This window comes from Carcharodon carcharias, chromosome 19 (assembly GCF_017639515.1).
Source record: "Carcharodon carcharias isolate sCarCar2 chromosome 19, sCarCar2.pri, whole genome shotgun sequence".
In the NCBI taxonomy this organism is placed as follows: domain Eukaryota; kingdom Metazoa; phylum Chordata; class Chondrichthyes; order Lamniformes; family Lamnidae; genus Carcharodon; species Carcharodon carcharias.
The window spans coordinates 46,253,987-46,272,787 of NC_054485.1; the positions used below are offsets into that span (position 1 = coordinate 46,253,987).

Genomic DNA, 18,801 nt, shown 5'->3' on the forward strand with positions numbered 1-18,801 from the left:
AGAAAATCTGCTTTAGATATATTGTTTGAGGGATAAGTATTGGCCAGGACATCTGCAAACTCCACAAATTTTCTTTGAATCATGTCATGGGATCTTTCTGTGTTCCCCTGAGAGGGCAGATGGAGCCTCTGTTTAAAGCTAGCCTTTTTTTTTTATTCATTCATAGGTTTAGGCGTTGTTGGCTAGGCCAGCATTTATTGCCCATCCCTAATTGCCTACATTACTTAAAGCCAGCCTCATCTCCACCTCTTAGAATGGAGGTGCATTGTGGTTGAAACAAGTTCTGGAAATCGCTTTATAACTAATTCTGATCTGGGCAACACTCAGTGATGGCACAATATGAAAGAGCAGGTTCCAGATTTTCTGATGCTGCATTGGAGGCCTTGGTAGAGGAAGTGCAGAGGAATAGATATGGACTTTAAACACAGATGGCATTCTGGACAAACCATCCAATATTTCATACAAAAGATAACTAATTACCTTTATGCGTTCCCTTAGTTTCTGTCTACCATTTGCCTTTGCCTGGCCTGGTGCTTTTAAGTAGTGCTACACAAGTGGCCACTGCATGGCTGGTGGAAGGCTGCTAACCTTCACTGGGGGAGACTGTAGATGGCCTTGCAGGAGGATCACAAGCAGCTCTGTCCTTAGAATGCCCAGCTCCAGGCTGCACCACCTCGGCATGAGCGACAGCAGCATCTGGTATGATTGGCTGACAAGGAATACCTTCTCAAGAGGAATTAGGGATGGGCAACAAATACTGGTCTTGCAAGCGATGCTCACATCCCATAAAAGGAATCAAAAAATGCAGCAAGGATACTGGAGGAGTGACAGGTGGGAGGACAAATCATTCCTTCCTAAGAGAGGAGGATATCAGATTCATGCTCTATCAAGCCATCCCCCTGTGGTCATTCTAGTAATCTGTTGGAGGACAGATTGCTGGACTGGCACCCTGCAAGCCCCTTTGACACTGGTAAGATGGCAGCAATCTGAGTTTATGTGGCAGCAGGGTAAGCGCTGCAAGGAAGAAGTTTAAACTTCCATTGCAGCACCAGAAATTGGCTGCCTTTTGCTTGTGCTATAACGGAAGCTGAGACATGGCCAATCAGACATGGCATCATGCTTGGGTCCGTCCACAAGTGTGCTAATGGAGTTAGCCACCACTTCCATGCTGGAAAGAATGAGCTCCAAGCTCCCCACAAAGCCCCATGAAATGTTGGTGCTAGCCTTCTCCATGCTCTTTTGGCTGGACTTCTCCATGCATCTAGACTTCCTGACAGGCCTGTCAAAGCACCAAGCAATTTATTATGCACACATATCAGCTTTCTTCAGTAGCCTGCCATTGCAGCACTCATCTGTGATGTCTGTTATAGAATATATGCGTGATCTTGTTCTCCAGTCAGCTGATGCTTGCCCTTGCCCCCTGCCCTGGTTGCAGGCCACTTGTGCCTGGTGACTCACCATTTGTAGATTCCACCTCAACACTACCTAAATGATGTGCAGTGTCTGTTTCTGAGCTGTTGGTTGCAAGTGTGGGATTGAGTGATGGTGTTTCTTCATCATCAGTGTCTTGTTGCTCTTCCACTATTGCTGGTCAGTTTCCAGCTCTTGGGTATATGAAGGAAGGAAGGCACGAGGGTCAAGTTGTGGTGAGAGGAGTTAGGGGAATGTAGAAGGTACATGCTTACACCAACTGCAGCTTCGAAATCAGAAGATAGTGTGGTAGCAGGGAGAATTGGAATGTGAGAAGGAAGATTAGATATCAAGGCATCATCAAAGTTGATAGTTTCAGTTCCGGAGCTCATCAGGGCCTCAACGATGACCAACCCTAGGGTGGTGAGCACCATGTCCTTCGTAAGGTTAAAGGAATGCAAATGTACCAGCTCTCTGCCGGTTAGGTGCTACTGCCTCAGGTTGTACACCACCTTGTCCTGCAAGGGAGAGAGAGAATTGTGTCAGTGAGTGTGGCATATTGCATTGGGTGATGTAGCTGTCATGCTTGAATATCTGACAGTGCACAAGCTGCGAAAAGTGTGTATGAGGCTTGCAACAGTGCTAAATGGGTGAGGTGAAACTATGAACGCTAGGAATACGCCCTTATTGATAGCGATTGTTGGTAGGTGAGTGCTTTGAGTAGTGTCTGAGGCTAGTGGTGCAGTTGGTAGGATAGGCATTTAAAAAATTATTCACTAACCTTGACCACTCATATAAGATCATTAAAGATTTTGCAGCACCACGTCCAGGTCCTCAAGGCTTCATTCCTGGCAATGATTGCTATGGCTATCTGCATGCACTGCCCTCTGAGAGTTTATCTGGACGGCTTCCTTGCCCCCTGTGAATGAAGTGCATTTTCCTCTTCAGCTCCTCGACCAAGGCCTCCAATGCAGCATCAGAAAATCCTCAAGCACACACTCTCCCATATGGTGATTTTAATGAGTGTTTCCTAGTTCACATCAGTTATTGCATATGCTCCACTTACAAACCACCTCCCCTTTAAGTAGTATAGCCTACTTTTAGCTGGTGCTAACCTCTCACGATTTTAGGCTCTCTTCTAATACATGCACTGACTGAACAGTACAGTTAGCATTGGCTGAACGCTACAATCATGTTAATAACAAGCAGCATCAAGTTGGAAGCCACGAGTCTGGGTTAGTTCCAGGTCATGATCCCCAGCTCTTTTTCAGGGGCTATTGAATTTTGTCCCCCAAAAGTTCTAAATTGGCACATACTATTGCTCTAAATCATATGGTGTTCACTGCCACACACACCAAAAGAGCGCTCACATGCCAAGGGCACTGTTTTGGAGCTATAAGGCCACTCATGGTGCCCAAAAAACAGACACTACGCATCCGAATTTTGTGCCCCATAACCTATTGCCTCCTGTAATCATTGTTGGTGAGATTTCACTCGTGTTTAAAACGATAACAGGATTTAATAAGGGAGTTACAGGGAAACTATTTGTTCTGGTGAGGGAGTCCAGAACTAGGGGTACAAATTTCATTCCAAACTGAAATCAGGAAGGATACGAGCAATCAGCTACCCTCTTACCCAAAATGCCGTGAATGTTGAAGGTCAACTGAAATTTTCAAGTCTGAGATTGATAGAATGTGTCAGGTAAGTGTATCAAGAAATATGTATCAAAAGCAAGTAAATTGAGTTGAGCTGCAGATCAACTATGATTTAATTGAATGGTGGAACTGGCTCGAGGTGCTCAGTGGCCTATTTATGTTTGTAGACAGAATTCCCCTCTATTCGTTGTCAGTATATAAAACTTCTGCAAAAAGCAAAGTACTATAGATGGTGGAAATCTTAATTTTTATTCGTTCATGAGAAGTGAGCATCACTGGCAAGGCCATTTTTTTATTTTCCATCTTTAATTCCCCTTGTAGCTTGCCACCTTCTCACACTGCTACAGTCTGTGTAGTGTTGTTAGAGCTACAGTGCTGTTAGTTAGGGAGTTCCAGGAATTTGACGCAGTGACGATGAAAACGTGGTCAGGATAATGAGTGACTTGGAGGGGAACTTTTAGGTGGTGGTGTTCCCTTGTGCCTCTAGGCAGCAGAGGTTACAGGTTTGGATGTTGCTGTTAAAGAGTGTTGCGGCAATGCATCTTGTAGATGCTGCACGTTCCACCACTAGCACCCTAAGACTGCAGGAAGTGAACCTTTAAGGTGGTGGATGCGGTACCAATCAAGTAGGCTTGCTTTATCTTGGATGATGCTGAGCTTCCTGAGTATTGGAGCTGCACTCGTCCAAGCAGGTGGGAGGTATTCTGCTACACTCCTGACTTGTGCCTTTTAGAGGATTCTTTGGGGAGTCAGGAAGTGGGTCACTAGGCACAGAATAAAAAGCCCCTGATTTACTCTTGTAGCCACTATATATATATATATATATATATATATATATATATCCAGTTAAGGTTCTGGTCAATGGAAACTCCGCAGGATGTTGATAGTGGAAGATGCATCAACAATGGTGCTCCAAGACCCTCTATTAGGGGAAAGGAAGGAATAATGGGCCTGAATTTTCCCCTCATGGGGCGTATGCGATCGGCAGGCCCGGGAGCGGTCAGGAAACAGGCCCCTGACTGTGATCGGCCACTGACTGACTGACTGAGCTGAAAAGCTCAGCGCTGCTGAGTAGGGGTGGGAAGAGGGCGGGTGATGACTTCACCGCAAGTGCAGGTGAGCGCTTCAAGAGAGCTCCCTGAAGGCAGACAGCTGCCTCATGGAGCTGCAGACCTGCAAATAATAAAATAAAGCACAAAAAAGCTGCAAAAAAATGTCCTTGCAGCACAATCAAGCACCTGAAAGCATACCTCCTAAAAATGCTGTCCCCAGATATTTATTTTATTTCCTAATGGAGATTTAATCCTGCTCTTGGATGAGGTTTCATCAAAAATGCAAAGGTTGCCTGGCCGATTTGCCTATCTGCCAACTGTAAGGTTGGACAGGCCACGGAAAATTGCAGACAATTGTGCCATTAATGGGCGTAATTGCCTGCATAATTGTCAGTGGGCACGTTTCTGATGGCGCGCTCGCTGTGTGAAGTATCGCACAAGTGTGCGATGATGTCAGGGTGCTCGTTCGATGTTATCTCGTGCAATTTTACGCTTTTTTGGGTCGGGCACATGCCCGTTCACGGAATGTAAAATTCTGCCCCATCATGTAATTAGCAGCAGGAATCTTTCAGCTTTGGGGGAAAAAAAATGTTTTCCGTTGAATGCTATGACAATTGGTTAAGTTATCACAGAGATTGAGTCTTTGGAACATGAATCCCTGGAGGTCAGTGTCTCCTGGGCAGGCAAGTAGCAACCTCATGAAAACTGAATGTTATTCTTGTCTATTAGCGTGCATTACCTGGACTAGCTTCACAAAAGAAAAAGGCTGAATGCTCTTCATTTTCATTTGTACCAATCCCTCAATGCCACTGTTAGGCACTATTGATGGAGCCTTGGAACTGTGCCCTCCAAATCCCATCAGCAGTCACAAAGTCTGTCAATCTACCGCAGTATACAAATTTATAGCTCATTTAAAGAGGCCTCACCATTTTAGAAATTTGTAGGCAGCATCTATCTTGCAGAGAGAATTTTGGGGACTTCTTCAGATAAAAATAAAGAAGGAGAGACAAAGGGGAATTGTTGGCGAAAATTAAATCCAGTGCAGTTAACGGAACAGTGGTAATACTGATACCTTGGACTAATGGATAGAAAGCAGAGAATATCGGAGAATGGTTGTTTTACGGACTGGCATAAAATCCACCGAAAGTTGACTTGTGGTGCTGACTGCATCAAAGAATGTATGCAGGTTTTACTAAATTTTAATGTTACAGGCAGATTCTCACAAAATTTGGGATGAATATTTGGTACCAACAGAGTGGAAAGGCAGGAATTCCAATGAAGAGTTTCTAATCTAGGGTTGTTGTGCTCCCCCTTTAACATCTCCATAATTTAGCAATTATCTCTCTTTGGGTGGATCAGGAAATCCTCAAATATGTTATCATTCTTAGGTCATTCAAGCCGTGACCAAGACTTGGACTGCCAGGTGGGCCCCACTTCTTCTCGCTTGCAGCTGACACTTCTGCTTTCATAGAATCACAAATTAGTACAGCACAGAGGGAGGCCCTTCAGTCTGTTGAGTCCATGCCAACTTTTTAAAGAGCAATCCAGTTGGTTGCTCTCCCAAGCTCTTTCCCCACATCCTTGCAAATTTACTCTCCTTCAAATATTCATTCAATTACCTTTTGAAGGCTACTATTGAATATGTATCAACTTAACAGATAGTGCTTTCCAAAACCAACCCATTTGTTTCGCGAAACAGTTTTTCCTCATGTTGGCTCTGCTTCTTTTGCCAATCACCTTAAATCTGCATCATCTGATTATTAACCTTCGAGCCATTGGAAACTGTATCTCTTTATTTACTCTATCTAAACCCTTTATGGTTTTAAACACTTCTATTAAATATCCTTTTAGCCTTCCTGCTCGAAGGAGAACAACCTCAGCATCTCCAGTCTATCCACGTAACCGTAATCCCTCATCCCTGGAACCTTTCTTATAAACCCCATCTGTACCCTCTCCAAAACCTTCACATCCTTCCTAAAGTGTGGCACCCAGAATTGGACACATTGTTTTATATAGGTTTAGATTAACTTCCTGGATTTTGTAATCCAAGGATCTTTAAATCACTTTGTTAATGCAATGATACATTGGATGTACTTTATAAACTGCTTTGGTTACCTGCCCTGCCACCTTCAAAGATTTGTTCACAAACACTCCTATGTTTTTTTTAATTCATTTATGGGATGTGGGCATGACTGGCTAGGCCATCATTTATTGCCCATCCCTAATTGACCTTGAGAAGGTAGTGGAGGTAATGGTGAGCTGCCTTCTTGAACCTCTGCAGTGCATGTGGTGTAGATACAACCTCATTGTGTTACAGAGGAAGTTCCAGGATTTTGATCCAGCAACAGTGAGGGCCTAGGTCGATGTTTGGTGCTCCATCTGGTTTCATTCCTTTTTAGTGACTTTTCAGCCATTCCTTCATTGTCCATGGGTCAAAATCCTGGAACACTCTTCCTAACGGCCCTGTGGGTGTACCTACACCACATGGACTGCAGCATCTCAAGAAGGCAGCTCACCACCACCTTCTTAAGGGCAACTAGGGATTGGCATTAAATGCTGGCCCAGCCAACAAAGCCCTCATCCCGTGACTGAATTAAAAAAAAAGCTCGGGGCCTCTCACTTACCTGAGGAGAGGTCCGGCAACTTGAGTGGACCAGAGGCACACTGGAATTTGAATGAAAAGTGACAAATAATCAAACAGTGACATCACAGGAAAGTTGTGAGTTGATTGGCTGGTGAGTACTGCTGCTGTACTTTCCTTTCTTTAATGTTAGGGACTGATTCTAAGCAGCTGTGAGATTAAAAACATTAAAAACTTTAAGTAAAGCATTAACTTACTTTCCCTATATTTGGGCTTGGCCTAAACAGCCAAGTGGTTATGGTACTGGGTTTGTAACCCCAAGATCAAGAGTTCAAATCTCACAATGGTAAAACAATGTAACTTCATCTGAAACAGATGGAAACGGGTTTGTACTCGAAAGAGTTACCTTCCCTATATTTAAATGAACCCAACATAAGGGAAGTGAGTGGCCAGTGATTGCTCTTGTATTTTTTTAATAGTTTTAATTGTATTGGTAAAATTTATTAGCAGCAGCAAGGTTTCATAATATCAGCAAGGTTTATAATCTAATAGATAGTGGAATAGCAAGGCTACTCTGACCTCATAGCTACGTGAAAACTCCAGGGTGCTCCCCATGTCCTGGATAACCATATGTGCAGGAAGTGTCATCAGATGCGGAGCTGGAACTCCAGGTTTTGGAGCTTGAGCAGTAGCTGACGTCACTGTGGTGCATCCATGAGTTTGAGTGATTACAAAGTAGCTACAGTGGTTGTGGATGCAGTGGTAGTAATCTTCCAAAAATCCTTAGGTTCTGGAAAAGACCCAGAGAATTGGAGAATGGCCAAGGTAAAACCCTTTTTCAAAAAGGTAGGGAGACAAAAAACAGGTAACTATTGGCCATTAGATTAACATCTGTCATTGGGAAAATGTTGGAGTCTATTATAAAGAATGTATTAGCAGAGCATTTAGAAATACATAATCTAATCAAGCCGAGTCAGCATGGCTTCATGAAGGGGAAATCATGCCTAATAAATTTATTAGTATTCTTTGAGGAGGTAACAAGCAGGATTGATAAAGGGGAACAAGTAGATGTAATATATTTGGATTTCCAAAATGCGTTCAATAAGGTACCACACATGAGGCTACTTAATAAGATAAGAGCCCATGGTGTTGGGAGTAGTATATTAGCATAGATAGAGGATTGGCTAACTAATAGATAAAGGGGGGCATTTTCAGGATGGCAACCTGTAACTAGCGGAGTGCCACAGAGATCAGTGCTGGGGCCTTAATTAATTACAATATATATTAATGACTTGGATGAGTGAAGTGAGTATTGCCAAGTTTACAGATGACACAAAAATGGATGGGAAGGCAAGTGGTGAGAATGACACAAAGAGTCTACAGAGGGATATAGACAGGTTGAATGAGTGGGCAAAAACTTGGCAGATAATGTGGGAATATAATGTGGGAAAATGTGAGGTTTTGCACTGTGAGGAAGAATAGAAGAGCTGAATATTATTTAAATGGAGAAAGACTGCAGAAGGCTGCAGCAAAGAGGGATTTGGGAGTCCTTGTGCATGAATCCCAAAAAGCTAACATACAAATTCAGCAGGTAATATGGAAGGCAAATGGAATGTTGGAATGTTTATTTCAAAGGGAATGGAATATAAAAATATGGAAGTCTTGCTAAAACTATACAAGGTACGAGTTAGACCACACCTAAAATACTATGAACAATTTTGGTCCCTTATCTAAGGAAAGATATACTGGTGTTGGAGGCAGTCCAGAGAAGGTTCACTAGGTTGATCCTGGGTATGGAAGGATTTTCTTATGAGGAGAGATTGAGTAGGTTGGACCTCTATTCATTGGAATTTAGAAGAATGAGAGGCAACCTTATTGAAACATATAAGATTCTTTGGGGGCTTGACAGGGTAGATGCTGAGAGGTTGCTTCCCCTTGTAGGAGAGTCTAGGATCAGAGGGCATAATCTTATACTAAGGGGGTCGCCCATTTAGGACAGAGATGAAGAGGAATTTCTTCCCTTGGAGGGTAGTGAATCTGTGAAATTCTTTACCGCAGAGGGCTGGAGAGGCTGGGTCGTTAAGTATATTCAAGGCTGAGATAGACAGATTTTTAATCAGTAAGGGAATCAAAGGCTATGGGGAAAAGGCAGGAAAGTGGAGTTGAGGATTATCAGATCAGCCATAATCTAATTGAATGACTGAGCAGACTCGATGGGCTGAATGGCTTACTTCTGCTCCTATGTCTTATGGTCTTATGGATAGCACATTGACAGATGTGTTTACCCCACAGCTTAAAGAGTATGCAGGGAGAGAGGGAATGGGTGACCACCATGCAGTCAAGAAGAAACAGGCACGTAGTGCCGGACTCCCCTGATGGCAATTCACTCTTCAACTAGTATTCGATTCTGAATAATGATGCAAGTGATAGTTCAACTGGGAGTGCAGCCAGAGCCAAGTCCATGCACCACTGTTGGCTTAGGCGTACTGGGAAACCAATGGTAATAGGAGATCCAATCGTTAGGGAAATAAGTAAGGTGTTGCTGCGGACATAAATCCAGGATGATGTATTGCCTCCCTGGTGCCAGGGTCAAGGATGTCACTGAGCAGTTGGTGAACAGCCAGCCATCGTGGTCCACACTGGTACCAACAACATTGGCAGAAAAATAGATGTGGTTCTGCCATCAGAATTTAGGGAGCCTGGTAGAAAATTAACAAGCAGGACCTCAAAAGTAGCACTCTCTGGGTTACTCCCTGTACCTTGTGCAAATGAGTACAGAAATAAGATAAAACATATGCATGCATGGATGGAAAAATTGTGCAGGAGGGAGGCCTTTAGATTCTTGGGACATTGAGACCAGCTCTGGCAGAGATGGAACCCTGTAGAGGCCAGATGTGTTGCACCTAAACAGAGCTGGGGCTGATTTCCTTGCAGGGGAATTGCTAGTGCTGTTGGGGAGTGTTTAAACGAACTTTGCAGGAGTGTGCGAACCAGGAAATAATATCACAGAGGAAAATCAACGTGCACATCACACTGGGAGAGACAGAAAGCACTAGAATATGAAATGGTAAGTTATCAGATGGTTTCAGAGTAAGAGAAAGAGTAAAAAATGTCTAAATGAGGGTGCATGTATGAGAATGCATGGAGTGTGGTAAATAAGATCAGTGAGCTACAGGTGCAGACTGCCATGCGGAAAAATGGGACAGAATTTTGCCCTTGGCAGGTGCGGTCGGGAAGCCAAAAACCGCCCGCGATCGACACCGCATCACAATTTTACGCGGGTGGGCCAATTAAGGCCCACCCAGCGTGGAACGCGGACTGTTGTGCACAGCGCTGCCTGTGCGGGCGGTGGGGAGGAGGGTGAGTGGGCCTAGCGCGAACTTCACGCATGCGCGCAAAAGAGCGCCTCAGTCTCCTTGAGGCATGGAGCTGCCTCAGTGAGACGAAGGGCTGTTTAAAAAAAAACTGATGAGGAAAATAAAAATGTCATAAAACATGTCCCCGAGTCACATGACCAGGGACATGTTTTTAATTCAAGTGTAAAATTTTCACTTGTTTTAGGAAACCTCGTCCTGCCTGTGGATGAGTTTTCCTTAAAAGTGCAAAGGCTGCTTGGCCTTTTCGCCTACTCACCAACTGTTAGGTTGAACGACAGTGAAAAATTCAGCACAATTGTTAACTTAATGGCCTTTTAATTGTCGGTGGGTGCTCTGGCTCCGGCGTGCAGCTGTCGATTGAACTATCGCGAGAGTGGGCGTTGACGTTGGCATGCATGGCCGACGTCAATGCGCTTTATTTCATGCTTGCACCCGCACGCCAAGCGAAAAATCCTGCCCATGATATTGTGGCTATGACGGAGATGTGGCTTAAAAAAGGACAGGGCTACGTATTAAACATTCCTCAGTACGAAGTGTTCAGGGAAGGAAGGAAAGTGGGAGGGGCAGCAGTATTGATAAAGGGGAATATTACAGTTCTTGAGAGAGAGGATGCCCCAGAGGGGTCAAGGACAGAATCCAAAACAAAAACAAAAATACCCGGAAAAACAAAGCAGGCCTGACAGCATCTGTGGAGCAGGATACAGTTGACGTTGAGTCCGTAGAATTCATTTGGCTAGAGCTAAGGAACAAAAAGATGCAATTACCTTGCTTGGTGTAGCCTATAGACCAACAACTAGTGGGAAAGATGTAGAGGGACAAATTTGCAAGGAAATTACAGAGTTATAAGAGTTACAGAGTTACAGAATTATAATGGGGGATTTTAATTACCCAAATTTAAACTGTGGTAGTAGCACTATGGGAAAAGAGAGGAAAGAGCTTTTAGAGTATGTTCAGGAAAATTTTCTACAGCAGTGTGTTTCCAACCAATGAGAAAGGAGGCATTGCTAAACCTAGCTGTTAGGAATGAAGTGAGCCAAGTGGATCAGATGTCTGTAGGAGAACGTTTAGGTGGCAGTGATCAATGTATCATAAGGTTTTTTAGGTTTTCTATGGAAAATGACAAGGAGCAATCCAGATTAAGAATAATTAACTGGGGGAAAGTCAACTTCATTGAGGTAAGCTTGGATATTGGCCAGATAAATTGAAATCAAGCATTGGCAGGCAAAACAGTTAACAGAGCAGAGGGCTGCCTTTAAAGAAGATATAGTTCGGTCACACTAAAAGTATATTCTCATGAAGGGAAAAGGTAGGGCTAAAAAATCCAGGGCTGGGTGTTGAAAAAGATAGAGATTAAAATGAAGAAGAAAAAGTGTGCCTTTGACAGATGTCAGGTGGCTAATACAACCTAGAACCTGGCTGAATGTAGAAGATTCAGAGGAGAAGTGAAAAAACAAATAAGAGAAACAAAGAGAGAATGCAAGAGACTGACAGCTAACATAACAGGGAATTCCAATGTCTTTTATAGGCATATAAATAATGTAAGAGTGATAAAAGGAGTAAGGTCGACTGGGACCAAAAGGGGGATTTACACGTGAAGGCAGAGGGCATAGTTGAAGTACTTAGTGGATATTTGCACCCATATTTACCAAGGAAGAATGTTGCCCAGGTCATAGTGGAAGAGGAGGTAGTTCAGACACTAGAAGGGTTTAAAACTGATAAGGAGGAGGTATTAGATAGACTGACTACTGCATGGATTTGCTTAGGACAAATAGTGTTTATCTAACTTGCTTGTGTTTTTGATGAGGTAACAGAGAGAGTTGATGCTGTTATTGTGGTGTACATGAACTTCCAGAAGGCATTTGATAAATTTCCATACAACAGACTTGTGAGCAAACTTAGAGTTCATGGAATAAAAGGAACCGTAGCAACATGGATACAAAATTGACTGAGTGAGAGAAAACAGCGTCGTGGTGAAAACTTGATTTTCGGACCAGATGAAGGTTTGTCGTGGAGTTCCCCAGGGAATAGTGTTGGAACTCCTGCTCTTCCTGATATTTATATTGATGGCATAGACTTACCTTGGTGCACAGGGCACAGTTTAAAATTTGTAGATGACAGAGAACTTGGAAACATTGTGAACTATGAGGAAGATAGTGTAGAGAGTCAAAAGGACAGGTTGGTGGAATGGATGGACAAGGGCAGATGAAATTCAATGCAGGGAAATGTGAAGTGATTCGTTTTGGTAGGAAGAACGTGAGAGACAATGGCCAGAATTTTACATTGGGCGTGCAGATGCACACCTGACATGCCCGAGTGTAATACGATGCACGATGACATCAGGCGTGTGTCCTAATGTCACTGTGCACCCTCGCAATATTTTGCAAGGCAGGTGAGTGATGAACACTGAGGCGTGCCCGCCATTAATTAATGGGCCAGTTAAGGCCCTCAAGGTATCAATTCTCTTGGAGTTTACGTAGCCCGTGCGGTTTCCAGGGCGTCGCACAGGTGCAACGGACAGGCGGGTAGGCCACACTTTCAAAAACCTCATCCACGAGCGGGATAAGAGGGGTGAGTGGGCTTGCTAATGCGAGTTGTTTGTACTTTAGCTAATAAGTTGCTGCTGCTTGCTTGTGTGAACAGGACAGTTTCATTTCACTTCAGAGCTGCTTTGACAGAAATAAGAGGCTTCAGTTCAGGACCCTGGAGGAGTCATACCACTTGGGTCCTTCCAGGTATCAGACAGCCTCCCCTTACCCTGGGAATGGGGATTGTGGTCCCCGCTGGAGGAACCTCCTCTGAGGAAGGACAGAGGGCCAGAATGGGGAGGAGGCCAGATGTCCCTTTTCAGCCTCAAGGGGAGTGACTTGTGGGAGGACAGGCACAGGCATAAGGGTTGCAGGGCCAACAGGAAATCCAAGGCGGAAGGGGCCTCAGAAGGCGCCACTATTCTGCTGTCATGGCTTACAAGCGGCGATACAGCTACCTCATTATGCCTGAGGTGCAATGCCAAAGAAGCTCTGCCTCTCAAGGGAGACAGTGACCTCCATCTGTCAGATGATTGGCCCTGAGATCAGCTCCGACTCTGTGGATTGACACTCCATGCCATTGGTGCTGAAGGTCACGGTGGCCCTCAACTTCTATGCCTCTAGCTCTTTCCAGGGGTTGGTGGGTGATCTTTGTGGAGTCTCCCAATCAGCTGTACACAGTTGTGTCAAGCTGGTGACAGATGCTCTGTTCAGGTATGCATTTACTTTCCTTCACTACCGCATGGACGATGCCTGCTAGGCAGAGCAAGCAAGAGGCTTCACGGCCATTGCTGGCTTCCTCCGCATCCAGGGTGCAATCGATTGCACACATGTGGCCATCAAGGCGCCAGCAGGTGAGCCCAGTGCCTTCGTCAACAGGAAGGGCTTCCACTCCATGAACGTACAGATAGTGTGTGACCATAGGATGCAGATTCGGCAAGTCTGTGCAGGGTACCCAGGCAGCTCCCATGGTGCTTACATCCTGAGACACTCCCAGGTGCCGAGGCTCTTCAGTGCTCCAACTGGATGGATGGCTGTTGAGTGACAAGGGCTATCTCCTCAAAAGGTGACTCATGTTGCCTCTCCACCATCCAAGAACAGAGGCCGAGCAATGGTACAATAGGAGCCATGCCTCCACAAGGGCAGTGGTAAAGACAGCCATAGATCTTCTCAAGATGTGCTTCCGATGAATGAACTGTTTAGGAGCCGCACTCCAATGCCCCCCAGATTGTGTGTCACTGATAGTGGTTGCATGCTGCGCTCTCCACAATCTGGCACTGGAAAGTGGGGACGCAGTGAAGGAGGAAGATGTTGACTCAGCTGCTCTGGCAACAGACGATGAGTCCAGTAGTGAGTCCGAGGATGAGCACACATTGGAGAACACTGAGGGGATTGACACTGACCTGGGCAGCCTCCAGGGAGGCAGGGACACCCGGGATGCTTTGACCCAATGCTCCTTCAGCTAGCACACCAAATAAGAATTATCACCACATGCCAGGGCTGCAGGCTCCATACTCGATACCTGACCGGAACAATTACTTGTTGAACAACATGCACTATGTGCCATTTCAATAAAGTTCAATGACAAACTAGCCACTCATAACGTCATAGGTTACCCTGCACCTGCAGAACTAATGAAGCACCCAGAGGCTTGTTGAACAGAAACACATTTAATGCTGTGGTGCCTGGCATACATAAAACAAATTAATTTGATGGGTGTTATCCATCACACCAAATAGCATTTAATGTAACAGTGGGGGGAAATAAATATCACCAGTGATAAGCCCGTGTTGTGCTTAAGGTGCTTTATGTTTACACTTGCGGGCGCTATGTCTAGGTGCTCCCCCCTCGTTGGCACAGGCACTGGAGACAGCCTGCTGGCTCTGCCGTCCTGTTGGCCTTGATGACCTTGTTGGGTGTCCTCTGGCCCGTGGAGCTTATGCTGGCGCCGCCTTGGAGGGAGCGGCCAGTGTCAGGGCTGGCATCTCCCCAGTTGCTGCAGCCTCGTCAGATGCCGTGGTCACTGGCAGAGGGGCAGAGGAGCTGCTGCGGTCATCCGGAGCCCGCAGAGACAACAAGCAACGCGTGCGCCAACGTGAGGTCGCTTTGGGCCGCGCCTGTCATTGATGGATGGGCACCTAGTTGGGATACTAGGTGCCCAATCCATGTCCCACACTGACAGTGACCACCTGAGGTCATTGCTGGTGTGAGGGCTTGCAGGTCTGAGCGCAACCCCAGGAACCCCTGACTCAGCCCCTGCAGCAGCCTCTCCATGAGAGTCGCCACTCTTTCCATGGAGGGGGGAGTGCACTTGGCCATGAGGGTCATTGCATTGCACATGTTCCTCATGGACTCTACCACAGTGGAGATCATGCCACGCATTCCCTCATGTATCTCTGCCAGATCCTCCCACACACCCTGCTGGACTTGCAGTATCTGCTGCCTCAGGGACGACTCCAGTGACATATCGCCAGCCATCGACTGAGCAAATTCCTCTGGGGTCAGTGGTGGGCCCTAAGGCTCCTCACCCTGATGGGCTGCTGATGAGCCTGAAAGGAAGAACAAGGATATGTTATTAGTTAAAATCATTACCCTGTTTCTGTGCATGTCTGGCACCCGGATCAGGGTGCCCTCGTCTTTCCATTGTCAATGGGGACTCCGTGTTCAAGACTCACATCAATATAGAGACTACAGTGGAATGGTTGCTATTACAGACATTCTGACCTTTGTGCACTGCACCCTTACCTCCTTGTGGCATCCCAACCTCACCACGGCCGGTTGACCTAGGGAATGGTGCCTCTCCAGCTGCAGGGCCTCCTGCTCATATCGAGTTAGGATAAGCAGGTGGGGCGGGTCCCCTGCCAGTCTACAACCTCTCGGCATTGTTATGGGATGTCTTCTCCTGAAAGGAGAGAGGAGCATTGATTAGTCCACCCTGTACCTGCATTGCCATTGCAGCCTGGCCAACCCCACCTGAGGAAAACCTCGTAGGGCTCAGACAATTCATGACCCTGGAGCCGCAAGACACTCATTCCAAGCAGCCAGGGCTCACCCCCTTGCCCAGATGCTGCCTCATTGACATTTGCCGCTCACGCTGTAAGAACTCTGAGGTCCAAGCAGGGAGGGTGGGATGCATGCCAACACAGTACTCACCCTTCCCGAACGCAGGAGACCATTGAAGCACTTGCGGCACTGCACCCACGTGTGCCTCACCACATCAGGAGAGCTCACTCTGGATGCCACCACCTCCTAGGCATTTTTCATGAGGTGGGGGGGCCGCCTCCTCCCGTCCCTGGGGACAGGGATCTCTCTCCGTGATGCCACCTCCTCCAGGAGGGCGGCGAGAAACTCGTCGGGAAAACGCGGGGCCGACTGCCCCGCCGACCTGTCCTTCCGCCTGCTGTGTCCACCAGGAACGAGCTCCATGTTGATGTGCGCGTGCTACACTAACAGTCTCCGAATGGCTGCCACGGCCACTTTTGAATCGGCCGTCGGGTTGCCATTGGACCTGGGGGATATTGAGCTCCCGCCCCCCGTTCATCCCTTCTCACTGTTGCCGCTACCATGTCTGACACTGGGCAGGCCTTATTGGCCCGCCAGTGTAAAATCACGGCGTGGAGCCGATCGTGGGCGGTGGTAGGCTTCCCAGCCACCCCCGCCCGCTCCTGCTGTGCCCGCATGTCGAACGTAAAATTCTGGCCAATATAAAATAAAAAATGCAAACCTAAAGGAGATGCAGGAGCAGAGGGATCTGAGTGTAAATGTGCATAAATCGTTGAAGGCTGTGGGACAGGTTGAGGGAGCAGTTAATAAAGCACACACTATCCTAGGCTTTATTAATAGGGGTATAGAGTACAAAAGCAAAGATGTTATGTTAAATTTGTGTAGAAAACTGGTTCAGCCTCAGCTGGAGTATTACGCACAGTTCTGGGTGCCATGCTTTAGGAAAGATGTGAAGGCATTTGGGACAGTGCAGAAAAGATTCATGACAATGGTTCCAGGGTGAGGAACTTAAGTTGTGTAGATAGATTGGAGAAGTTGGGACCGTTTTCCTTGAGGAAGATAATGCTGAGAGGAGATTTGACAGAGACATTCAAAATCATGAGGGATCTGCATAGGTTAGATAAGGAGGAACTGTTTCCTTTGGCAGAAGGACTGAAAATGAGAAGGCACAGATTTAAGATAATTGGCAAAAAGATGCAATAGAGCCATGAGACATGGAGATAGTGAGTGGTTAGAATCTGGAATACACCGGCTGAGAATGTGGTGAGGCAGGTTCAATCAAGGCATCCAAGGGGGAATTAGATTATTATCTGAAAAGGAAGAATATGCAAAGCCACAGGGAGAAGGCAGAGGAGTGGCACAAGGTAAATTGCTCCTTCATGGAGCCAGTGCAAATGATGGGCCGAATGGCCTCCTCCTGTGCTGTAACAATCCTATGATTCTGTGGCATACTGAGGCACTGACAGGGAGATACAAACCAGCAACCAATCGCAAGATATCAGATTCAACGTTTACAGAAAACTTTTGGGGCAGTATTTTTCCGTTGGCCTGCAGGGAACGGGACCCGCATGCCGATGCATAAAATGACGTTGGGTGGAACTCCCGATGTCATCCCGCATCATTTACGTTTTCAAGTTGGCTGGTGTGCAGCCAACTTGGCTGCGCACCCACCGACCTATCAACAGCCCATTAAAGCCATTAAGAAACTAATTCAGCTGAGTAATGCACCTGCCCCTCCAACCTTAAAATTGGCGGGCAGGCCGGGAGCCCAGCCGGGCTTGTGAAAAAACATGAAACCTCATCCACTGGTGGGACAAGCTTGAGGGTTTTTAAATTTTAATGAAAGGTTGCAATAAAAGTCATGGACATGTCCCAACGCATGACAGTGTCACATGAGAGGGGACATGGCAGGGCACATTTTTAAACTCCTTTATTAAAAGTTTCAAAATGGAGCTGATGTCCCTGAGGCAGCACTTAACCTCAAGGGATCTGTGTGCTCTTTCGCGCATGCACGGAAGAGTGCACTCCCAGCTGAGGGAATCCCCCGCCCGCACAAGGAGCGCACAGCGCTTCCTGGTGGACGTCACGATGGGCAGACCTTAACTGGCCCGCCCACGTAAAATGGTGGTGCGTCCCCAACCGGGGGCGCTAATTGGGAGCCCACCCGCTCCCGCTCCTGCTCTTCCCCCCCACAACAGGGGGGAAAATTTTTCCCTTTGCAAGATATTCCCATCCTAAGTATTGCAAAGTATCAGATACCTACATCCAATTTGTGCATGTCATCTTTCTGTATAGTCATAGCTTTAAAGGTTGTTTGAGATAAAAATTAAATGCGTATGTAAAGAGAGAAATTTTTAAAAGGCCAATCATTCACAACTTTCACAGAATAATGGACTAATTGGTGAAATTCAATCCCCAGTAAAAATCTTCAATTCTCCATTTACTAAATCTCCATTTACTAAAAATGGAATTAGATTTATTGAGTTACTATAGTTCGTAGTCTTGATATTCTCCCCATACCGTTAACATCTGATCAATATAACAGGGTGAATTCTGTTAGCATGAACAATTCCATTGGAAATCTAGCCATATAAAAAATACTAGCTTGGAACTAATAAACCTTTTAATTGCCATCAGTTTTAGAAGCTGACAAATCTGTGCATGCTCTTTTTAGAGCCAGTAGGAACATGAGGAGGCTGTTCTGCCCCTACAGCCTTTTCTGCCATTCAAATAGATCATGGATAAATTGCACCTGAACTGCATTTACCTGCCTTTGCTCTATGTTCCTTGGTATTCTCACCTAACAAAATCTATCAGTCTCAGTCTTAAAAGCTCCAACTGTGCTACCATCCTAGGCTTTTGGGGAAGAGAGTGCCAAATTGACACACTTGCTAAACTAGCATTAGCACCAACTTTCTTAATTATAATTAAAATTGACAATCACAAAAATCAGTCTGCCCAGGAGGTAGAACATTCCCTGAATGAACTTTTGAGGGATGAAGCAATCTCATGGCTTTAATGACTGGCACATAATAGTCAAGCTATGATTGGTGTTAGACTTCTCACTTTGTATTTTGCCTTTGCTGGTCACTAAGCTTAACTCTTGAGTTTGATTTCTGACAGTGTAATTGCATTCTACACAGGTCAGCAAAATGGATACTGTCTCTTTATGTGAAGCAGTAACAGTGACCAAACTTC

The 18,801-nt window shown here is 45.8% G+C and overlaps 1 protein-coding gene across 1 annotated transcript in view; it reads left to right on the plus strand.

The window, feature by feature from the left end:
* The window catches only part of LOC121291515 (glutamate receptor ionotropic, kainate 3), a 558,849-nt gene that overhangs the window by 333,159 nt on the left and 206,889 nt on the right, over positions 1-18,801 (plus strand). The window lies entirely within an intron of this gene.